The following is an 11,692-nucleotide window of genomic DNA, read 5'->3' as shown; positions in this document are numbered from 1 at the left end:
AGATCAATTCCTGGGAGAAGTCTATCCCATTTTTTGAAAATTACTTTGTTGCCAGCATTGTAAATCTAGCAATAAACTGTTGCGAAACTCTATCCTCTCTCACATTTAAAAGAGCTTTGCAGAAAATGGATATTAGGGGATAGGGAGACACAGGGACATCTGTCTCCAAAATTTCAAGAGGAGCTTTTCTACCTGAGACTAAAATGCATTTTTATACTATTGAGTATTTATGTAAATAGTAGCACTTTTTTTTTTTTTTTAAGAATGATATTTTAACCATTATTTCTTTAAAATATAGACTTTTCTATTTCTATAATTATATTTTGTGTGGTCATTTCAAAAAATATGTACAGCAATATCTTTGTCATAGCTATGTATTATCATCAAACATACATATTTATAACTCTCCATTTACTTGAATGCTCCACATAAATAAATGCTCAGTGCTTGTCATGTTACTTGTCTTGCTGTTAGAAAGAACAAAAGAAGAACAACAAAGAAAGAACACAAAAAATTTTTTACAATCTAAACTGAAAACATAAAAGTTAGCTGTTCCGACATTCAGTGGTAAGAACCACAAATTTGAAGGCAGTGAGACTGAGCTATGTTTTGCTTTCCTCATGCTTTTTAATACAATATGACAGGTGTCATGTGAATGGGGAGAATATTATTTAAATTTAATGTTATTTTTATTAATGTATTTTATATTGATAGACTAACTTAAAACCAGTCATCGTTATCTTTATAGTAAAATTCTAGCATGCAACTCTAGTGAGAAACTAGCCTTAATTTCTTTGCTCCAGTTACATGAACCTGGTCAGGGATACAGTTATATATACCCTGTCATGTGTCACAAGGGTCAGTATCTACTAATTCCAGTGGCTACTGTTACAATATTCAACCTCCAAAAGTTTCAGATCAGAAGCTGAAAGTTTGAGACATTTATGAGTGAGAACAGAGACTCCTAATTTAAAACGTGTGTGACCTTAATATAGCATTTGGGGGTTCAGAATGTTCCTATGTACTTTGCCTAATACTGCAATTTCACAATACTCCCTCACTTCCAGTCATAAAGCTATAGATTGATTTACCTTGCCTGTAAATTGTAAAGAACAGATCTCTATTAAAAGCGAATTTCTATGACTATTTGACCAAGTAACACACAAAATAGTTTTCCCTGATGCAAAGGCAGAATAAAAAAATAAAAATAAAAAAAAAAAAAGTAATCTAACCTCTAATTCCAGTGATAAGTTAGCATTTTTCACGGATGTGTATACTTTTCAGAAAGTACTTTAAACAGAATGATTCTATACTTGTCAATGATAACTCTGTTTATGTAAAATAATCTTATAACAGGTCACCAGAATAATCTGTCTTAATCAAAAACAGATTTATATCCATACAGTCCACTTATTCACTGACTGTAACAAAACATACAAAATGCATATATACATTATTCTAACTCTTGCATACACATTTGCCTTCTTTACACATGATCTAATCATGAAAATGTATCATCTACTGCTGGCACTGAAATCAGGGACACAATTTACATCTCTCACATTTTAGAAACTTTAGAAACCCTCTTATAAATGGGTATCATGTATATTTCACTAACTCTGAGTGTTCCACAGCTTGTTGGAAATATTTTTTCTTCATAATTAGCTCAGGAGGTTAAAATGAAACTCAGAAATGTATGAACATGCACAGTATTTTCCATGTTTTCCATAAGATTTTCCATAATTATGGCATAGACTAAAATAATCCAACCTGGAGCATTTAACAATTTTCATTAGTACATTACTTTATAAATGGCAGTATTAAATAAAAATAGAAAACCTTTACAGTGTGATATCTCATTTTCTCTGGTGGGAATTAGTATGTTACTGATGAGCAGTGTTTGAAGCAAAATCTTTCTTTGTTATATCATGTGTACTCTCTTTTAAGCCAAAACTCAGCGTATGTACGGTAGTATAGCCACAAAAAGTGTGATCGAATATAATCAAACCTACAGCCATTACACAGCCAAAATATCCTTGATTTACATGATTATTTTGCCTAAGGGTCTCACTCTTAATGTTTCGGCAGCCCTTTTTGTATAAGCAATATGAATAAATTAACTGACAAGGAAAATATTAAAAAAGTAACATTTTTAATAACGTGCAAAAGTTTAACGCATATAACGTAGTTATCTGGTTATGTTTTTGTATCAATGTCAATACCTTTTAGATGAGTAAGGTAAAGTCAAGAGGAACTTAAATTCTTTATATGGATTCTGCCTTAGATAAAAGGTCACATTTTATTCAAAGTATAAAAAAGAACATTAAAGTTTTAGTGAGACAGAATAGTGCAATAACTCAAGAAAATTAATACCATGAGCAGTTTCTCCTGTCTTTTTAACTGCAATGGTCAACAAAATAAATGAAGAACAACAAGAGAGAATCAATGCAAAGGCCTAGAGAGTAACTCCCATTTTTTAAACTATTAATTTTGTGCTCAATGTCAAAGGCAATGACAGTAAGCACTGAATAAATACAAAAGTTCTTTGGGATTACCGTTTTTTTTTTCAAGATGAAAAATGCACTGGCTTGGAATGTTTATTTGAACCAGCTGTATGGTATTACTATAGAGAGTCAGGAAGTTAATATATTCTTTGGAAGTCCAGTATCATAATAAGTTATTCTAGCAGTCAGAGTGAACGGAGGACATGCAATGTGATTTGGCAGCCCAAGCACAGATACTGCATCCACTCCTGAATTCAAGCTATGCAGCAGCTATAAGTTATCAGAACTGGGTCCTGCTCATAATTAGAAGAGTGACTGGTAGGAGAAAGGTGGAATCAGAAATAATATTGGCATTTACTAGTACACGTGATGGGACTGATTCTCTCTGAAATTACCAGGATGAAATATTTCGACTGAAATCCCTCACATGGCAGGATAAGGCTTATCACTTACTGCACTTCTTTTCATTCATTATAGTATTTTATTCTGGGCACTTGTCCCCTATAATTTATGCAACCATGACCGAAGTCCTTGCTGGTATAGTGCTGGCGACACAACAACATGTTGTGATATGAAGCACTGGAAAATCAAATAAATCTCTATTTTGACAGAAATTTCCAGGGCAAACTAATATGTAAGGGCTGCAGGGGAGAAAGGGTATAAACTCAGATATTCTGGTTAGGAAGAGCCATGAAATCTGTTTATATTCTGCATCTCTCCCATAAAACCATTAATGGTGAAATCCTTCATACCACTGCAATCAATCTCTCTGTAACTATTTAATAGCTATGCTGAGGCAAATCAAATTATTCTTATAATCAGGGATAAAATACAACACATTTTGCAATCTATCAAGTAGAAGATCACTTACTTGTACTATTAGTATCTAAAAATGAACTGTCATGCTTTGGTAATAATAATTTTATGATATGAGGTTTAAAGCAAATTAATTTAAGGTTAGTGTGGAATTTCAAGGCTATCTGCATATTCCTATGGCAAGACGATGCAGGAATGTGAGTTATGACACTGCAACGTCCAGGAATAATAGGGTAAGTTAAAGTTACCATAACAGATGTTTTGATTTTAAGTCTGCATTCCCTTACTCTATCTAATGTTGTCACAATCTTCTGGTTGCCTAAGTACGGGTTATTGTTATCAGCCACATCCCATCATTCTTCAGCAACTTTTCTAAAAAGGGAAAGGGGAATTTTCTTTGAGTGACAGACACAGAATTGTGACAGATGCAGAATTTATCATTTTTTATCCTCTGTCTGCCATGTAAAATACAATATGGAACAGTTCTGCAACACCTCTTCTTTGCAGAAAAGGACAAAAGCATCTTCCACAAAATACTACCTTCACCTAATTTTTTTTGCCTCTATAGAGCAATACAGACATTAACCATGAACTGAAATCTTAACAAGTATAAAGAATTTGTCTGAATTTATTTATGCTTTAAAATGCCTTATGCTTTCAGCTACTCTATCTTCACTTTCTTTAAATTACATAAAATTTATTTTCCAAGATATGAACAGAGGCGTGTTAGAGCTTGGTTAATTAAAACAGTCTATTCATTAAATATATAGGAATGCAAAACGAAGTTATTCACTGGTAGAATTGGCACAGCTACATAGATCCCAACAGGGCTCTACCAGCTTGTTATAGCTTGTGATATTTTGGCCCATAACATTAGTCTAATACGTTGCCTTGTAAATAATAGATTAGATAAACAAGTACCAAGTACTCGGGTACGTATTTACATTTTAAAAGACATATTATATATATATACTTGATATGACAACTCACTTTAAGTTAATCATTTTTTTTACCATGCTCCCAGACTATATAAAAAATGCACTAGATAATACTCTTCTGGGTCCAGCACAGAATATGATAAATTCTGCCTATTTTTTGTTGTTTGTCTTTTTTTCATCTGAAGGACCACAATGCAACGATAATTTATACTATGCTAACTATATATAATTAAATTAGATCGCCGCCATAAAATGCATGTTTGACCTCATTTCTATAGGCGAGATTCTCCTGGCGTTTTTCCGGGAGGATGTGTCGCCGCGGCTCTGATGATGTGAGCAGATGGCGGGAAGCACGGCGAAGGACCCTGCCTCCGCTCCTGACCACCATGACCAGCCCAGCCTAATCAGCTCCGTAACTTCCGTGGCGTGAGCAGCTGATAGCACTGGGGACTAGCGAAACTACCAGGATGCTCAGCCCCAGAGCTGTTCCTTTCTCCTCTGACTCCTGGTCTTCGTAGCCACATTCAAGAAGGGGCTTGGACTTTGTGCCTAAGGATGGTCTTCGGTTTTACTCTGCCCCAAGAGGTGTGGGGAAAATCAGACCCTCAGACGTTTTTGAGGTGTTTTTTGCACTTAGAATCAAGAAGGTGGCTGGGAAATGAAGGTCACAGTGAAACAGGGCAGAGGAAAAAGGTTTCTGTCAGTTTTCCCTGACACTGGAAGAACTCCACATATGAGTGCACTCTTTTTAGTCTCATCATAGAGCATGAGAGAAAAATCCTACTGGAGAACCTCCCAGGGTTTCCAGGCTCTCAGATGGGCTTTGCCTCAGAGAGGGCACCTTGACAGGAACAGATGTGATAACAAATGACCTTTAGAATTGCACCCTGAGAGCTGTTGACTGTTTCCTGAAAGCTGTTCATCCTCCTGAGCTCCTGGCTTTAGTTTGGAAACCTTGAGACCCTGACACAAAACTAAAAAGGGTCAAAACCAAGTAAGAAGAAAAAAAATAAAAATAGAGCATAAGACTTGGAACCAAAGGAAAGATTGGGGAAAAAGAAAACAGAGTACAAACAGGCTTTAAAGTCTTCCTTTGCTTTTAAAGATAAAAATCATAAATCTAAATCCAATGCCAAAACTGAGTATTATCTTCATCCCAAAATCAAGGAAAAAAATCTGAGATGAACAAAAGTCTATCAAATGATAATAGAAGAAAAATGTGTTTCAAAGCTACGTAATTTTTATTCCAATCCAAATTACACCACGTGTAATTTTAGGTAACACAGAACTTGTGTATTCCCCTGAGTGCGCTCAGATTTGCTGAGCAACAAAGTCTCTTCCCAGTGACAGTTCACGGGGTGGGAAACCAGTGCTTCCAGGGGGATCCAGAGGAGAAGCTGCGGGCACACAGGTGTCTGCAAGTGTGAGAGAGGAAGATGGGAGGTTGTTTATTTGTTCCTCCTCGGCTTCACCAACGACAGTGAAAACTTTCTCAGCACCGGTTTCTTGTAAAGCTCCTTGAAATCAAGACTATGACCATATCCCATGACTAGCATGGAGCAAAAGTCACATTTCACCCATATGCTCTCTTAGGTTTATGTTGATGACTTCAGGCTGTCTCAACTAAGTCATCCTGGAAAAAAAGGCTGAAAGAATAACAACGTACTCACTGGCACTCCATTTTTAAGGCAAGTTTGGGGAAAAAAATGGCCCTGTTAATGCAATAATATGCTACATCTCAGTCACTGCCTGCGAGAGACAGAGAAGAGAAAAAGGGGAGGGGTAAGTGGGAGACAGAAGGAGACAGAAAGCAGAAGCAGGAACAAAGATGCAGTATCGGGAGACAAAACGAAAGGAGGGATGACATCGAGGAATGTGCAAAACATGCCTCTTCCTACATTTGTTAAAACTAAACACACACACAAGCTATCAAAAGCTGAAATTAAATGAAAAACCCGGGTACATTTGATTTTACCCTTTCAAGTGATTAAATGATTTTCTGTATGATTTTTTTTCCTGTCAAGTCCTGTCCTTTCCTTGCAATGCCTTCTTTCTCCCTCGCCTTTTCTTTTTTTTTTTCTATGCCATCTTGCTTTGTTCCTTTTTCTTTGCTTCTGCCTGCTTCTTTCTTCCTCTTCCTTTCTTCTCTTGCTCTCCCTTGCCTTTTTTTTTTTTCTTGCTCTCCCATGTGTTCCACGAGCACATGAAGAACATGAGCACAAATAGTGGAAAAGCATTTTTTTTTTCTGATGCTCCTTTTCTATCCCCATGTGGTTTTGACTGCTGTAGCTCTGTTAGGTTTAAAATACACATGGGGAAGCCACTTGTACTCCCATGTGTTTTAGAGCTATCTACAGTAGCTCACTGCAGGAAAAACATGTGGGAAGGGAATGTGTCGGAAAAGTTGCTTGTACTCCCTCCAACACGTGGGCCACATTTAACAAGGTCAAGGGACAAGTGTGGCTCACAGGCATTAGTTTGACCGGTACTATAAAAAGGATCATGCATTCTTCTTTCTTTTACCTGCGTGCACTTTGCAGTCAATCACTCACCAAAATGCAGCTTATGGAGCTTCAATTGATCAGCTTTTATTTTTAGGCTGGATGACCAGCTTAACATATTTGAGGAACAGATTATCATATCTTTCTTTCCTGGTTTGACAATTCCAAGATAATGAAGGATATAAATGTAACAAGAGGAAACCTTTTTTTTTTTTTTTTTTCCTTTGTCTTTTATCCTGCACAAGAGCATCACACACGTTGTGAGTGAGCAGACGAGGGTATGTCTACTAAACCGGTCGCCTGTTCCTAAGGCAGATTTTTTCTGCGGAGTGTCCCTTCTGAACTCTTCTGCTACAAGCCTACATTCACACAAAATATCTATGAACTGTTGGTTCATGTTATACGCATTTTGACACCTTTCAGCTGGCTTTCACAGATTTTCAAAGCACCTGTTCCAATACAACCTGTCTTTTTGGCAGCAACCCGTACCAGTAAGCCCCTGATTTTCTTTCCTCCTTCCCTCAACTATTTCTACCAATATATATGTCAAAAATACAACGAAGTGAAAGGAGGCGAATGCTGCCCAGTTCTCCGAGATGCTGGACCACACCTCCTGCAGAAAAAAATATCGTTCGCATTGTTGCACAGATTAACTAAACTGCTCTTGCCACTTATGTCTTAGGGGAAAGGTCCAGCTAACTTGCGAGTGGGCTGCTTGCCATGTGAACAGATGGGCACGGGCTTCGACAGCCAAGAAATGATGAATCGAATTTTGAAATTTGTTGCTCGCTCCCCACCGCAGTAGTTCCGAATCGGCCTCGGTGGAACTTTATCTCTGCAGAAGTGGTGTAATGGCAGCAACATTTGACTGAACAAATACGCCTCACATCTCAGTGCTGCAGGCAGGCTGACAAAATCTGAACAACGCCGTCAGCGAATGCCTGTTACAAGCTTATGTATCTCTCTGAGGCTAACAAGCTCCTATGTGAGCTTCCAGTGCAGTTGAAGTATTATTTTGTGTGGTGGTCTGAGATAAACTCTTTTTTTTTAATTATTTTTTTAATTATATATTTTTTAATTTTTTATTTTTTTTATTTAAAAAAAATCCTTTTAATCTATACAGCCTTTTAAACAAAGAGCAGGTTCACCTGTGTTTTATAATAAGCATAAGGCAAGAGGAGGTATGGAGTTATCCATGATGCCCTGTTTAAATGTAATTTAAAATGGTTAGCATAGATATAAAAAATATTATTCGTGATTTAACATAGCAAACTGACAAATGCAAATTGAGAAAAGTTAAATGGTATTTGACTGCTATTAATAAATCAAAGAAGTTGTTGTCTATAAGGACATTGTTTCTCAGCTTTCTAGGTGCTGCTATGGCAGTACACATTCACTTCAAATTTCTGTGTACTCGGTGAAAATCTAGGATGTGAAAGCAATGTGCCTTTGCATTTCGTTGATGCGCTTATTTAATTCTGGGTTTGTAATCTGAATTATTACTAAGGAAAAAGTCTGTAGGCTTGTCACATTTCTTGACATTAGTTCTACATGGCTTTGTAGATTTAACTCTGTCTTTCTGTTATTATTTTAACTACATCAACGTTGTATTACCTTAACTGACACCAGCAATTGCAAGCCAGGCTCTTTACACTTTTGTTTATGCTGTAATGGGAATTTCTTACCTTGTGCCACTTTCTAGACTACATTTTGACAGTTTACTGATGGATTTGCAAAAGCAGTTGAATAGTTCTATGAGTGCATGAGTAATAAGTGACGGTGATCATAATTAGTGCTACCTTTAGAAATACACGGTATTTTTAATAAAATTGTGCATAAAGCAAACATGGATAAAATATTTTTATAAGTAGCTACACAGCGCATGCCATTAATTATCTCAGGGAAAAAAATGCCATTTCCCAGGGTCTCTTCCAATTTTTCTCCACCACCTCAGGCCCAGCGCTATTTGGTATGGGCAGATTAGGGTAGCTGATGATTCCTATTGATTTAAATGTCGTGCTAGGAAGCCTAAATCCCCAAGAGCAATAGAATCTCCCCTATCGCTATCCTACTGCTTATTGACCTAATTCACTAACCAACCATCAGGGCTTTCTCTCACAACAAATAAATCTTGCATGAAACAGACAGTACATGGACACTAGTAGTTTTCAGCGGTGTTAACAATATAATACATTTAGGGTCACCAAAGCGTTCCTCTTTGTTTTCTCATATCGACCAAAACGTCATTTGCCATTTAAAAATGGGCAGAATCTGCGATCGTATTTTTATATCAAAACTATTCCTGCAACGTGAAATAACCGTGATGTCTGTTCAGGCTATTCAGCATGTGTAAAATGCCATTTATTTCAGTGCTCGGATCTGCCGGTGAGTTACTGTTGGAACGGCTGCTGAATGGATCTGATGGGAGCAGCATTATAGCCAGTAACTCGGCCCCACTGTTTACCACTCGAAATTCTAATAATTACTAAATTTCCTCTTTCATTAACTGAGTCAAACAAACGAAGACCAAAGCAGTGTTTGTTGTGTTGTTCTGCTTTTCACAGGGCAATGTTTTAAACTAAAACTTGGATCTTGGACACTGCAGGTGCCTGTATCTGAACTGAACTCTCAGTGATTTTACTGGGTTGAATAACACACTTGTATGAATTCAAATGCCCAACAACTAAAATTCATGGCTCTGTAAAACGTCTTCATCGCTAGATATGAAATATGCTCACCAAAAGAGATCACAGAAAATGTACTGCATTAGAAACAAGAAACAAAAACCTACATACTACTTCGATAGACAGATCTGCTTCAGAGGAGAGGCCTAATTCTGCTGCCAGTAATGTTAATTAGAGCAACAGAAAGGTCCTGGATCACTAGTCCTCTCATCAATATTGAGCAAAGCCTTTATCAATGTAATTCGAAGCAGTATTAAAAGTGATAAATGCTCATTTATAATTGTTGATATTATCAAACCAAAATAATTTGTAACCCTACGTAACCGTGCCAGATTTTTATCACGTTAAAAAGGTTAACACAAGTGTTACAAGAAACATCAATGAGCTACGCAGACTACGTTTGCTTTCGGTTAGATAAGTATGCTTTGTAGTAGTTGATATTCCCTCTAGATAATGGATATGGGCCAGATTCTCTGCTGACACAAAGCAATATACGTAACACAAACGGAGATATGCTGATTTACACTAGCTGCAGATCTAGCCCTAATATCTTTAGATGCAATAAACCATCTTAAATAACTCCATTTCCTAAATATTACTCAGCCATTCCTCACTATTGCCAAAAGGGATCTGTGAATGCCAAGGTCTGCAGGATTTTATTTATCAAAGCTTCTTTCAAGGCATCTATCATTCTGGCATGCGAGCCGTGCTTTATGATCAGAATCAAACATTTTCAAGAAACAGCAAGATTAATTCTAGGAAAAGAATACTGCGTAGTGCTTGCTCTCACTGCAATATGTTCCATCTTTTTTTTTTCTTTTTTTTTTTTTTTAATGAAAATGGCCCATCATGTTAGTTGATTTAAATACTTTTGCAGCTTGATACTGCTGAACCATATAAATAGAATTAGAAGTGTTATGCTATGCATCTCTTTAAAGAGTGGATTACTGATAACTCATTGTTTGTATTTTTATATTATCTACCTTGATAAGAAGCTAACTAAATGCAGAGCTACAAGAAAAACACATTTGTTTGTTATATAAACACTAAATTATTTCCCCAACTATGCTAAACAACATTTTAGTGCCCTGACATTGAACATCTGGAGACAAATAGTACGTAAACTGTACAGCTTAATTTTCCTTTGAGGTTTATCTATTTTTACTTACATTTGCTGGATGTCAGCTTATAATAATTACTCTTCTATACACATCTCTAGCACTAATGTGACAGACTGTGAATGCTTCTTGACAATAGAGCATAATATCCTCCTTACAGGCTTCCAATAGCGAGGCTGCAATCTCACCACCGAGTGCATAAACACGTAAAAAAGTCTTACTTAAAACATTGACAAATTCCAAATGTATTTGGTTTGCTGTTTAAAAGCACACACGGGCTATACATTCCTCGATAAATCTGAAAAATGAGGCTAAATGTAAAGTACTTGCAGCGCTGCGCGTGACGTCTGTATCTGAGTGCTGCCTGAGCAGCAGGAACAGCAGGCACAACTTTGAAGCGTCTGCAAATTACGTCAGATGATTTGAAAGGAAGCAAAAATGTCAATTTAAAATCTACTGCTAATAACTGTTGTTTACAGAGACAGAATACCAACATAAACATTAAAAAGCATTTCCTAGCGTTTGTGTTGAGTACGACAAAACTACATTCATCTGCAACGCAGGAGTAGACGTGGAATCATGCTACCACTTCACTAAAGCAACGGGAATCTTTCTGTATTCCTTCACTCAACATTAAAGGTGAGCACCTTCGGGTAGGCCTCATTTATAAATCTCCCTCAATTTAGTCAGAGACACTAGATTTTTGTCTTAAGAGAAAGCAAACGTTCTGAACTACAGAGCTTTATTTCTCTGTGAGAGAAAGAGCATGACTGAAAATTCAGTAAATGCAGTAATTCCACTTAATTAGACATCTCTAAACTGTGCTAAAATGCATAAAAGGATAAAGCTGCTATCCTGGAGGATGTGTTGTCCAGTACATCACAATAATGCCTGCTTACATGTCCAAATCATTACCGCATTTTATTACTCATTTTCGGTGTGATCTTACACATGGACATGTGCAAATTCTCCCTGTGATTTTTTTTGGACATATAAAATAAAAAACAAATGCATTTCTAAGAGTTTGATCTGATACATATTTTAGTAAAATAAGGGGACTTTTATAACATGCAAGATTTTCCTCTATCATTAGAAATCAGAGGAGCTATGATGTTTTAAACACATAAACCT

The sequence above is a fragment of the Anser cygnoides genome, chromosome 2 (assembly GCF_040182565.1).
Source record: "Anser cygnoides isolate HZ-2024a breed goose chromosome 2, Taihu_goose_T2T_genome, whole genome shotgun sequence".
In the NCBI taxonomy this organism is placed as follows: domain Eukaryota; kingdom Metazoa; phylum Chordata; class Aves; order Anseriformes; family Anatidae; genus Anser; species Anser cygnoides.
The sequence above is the reverse complement of the archived record's forward strand: the minus strand, read 5'-3'. Positions refer to the sequence as shown.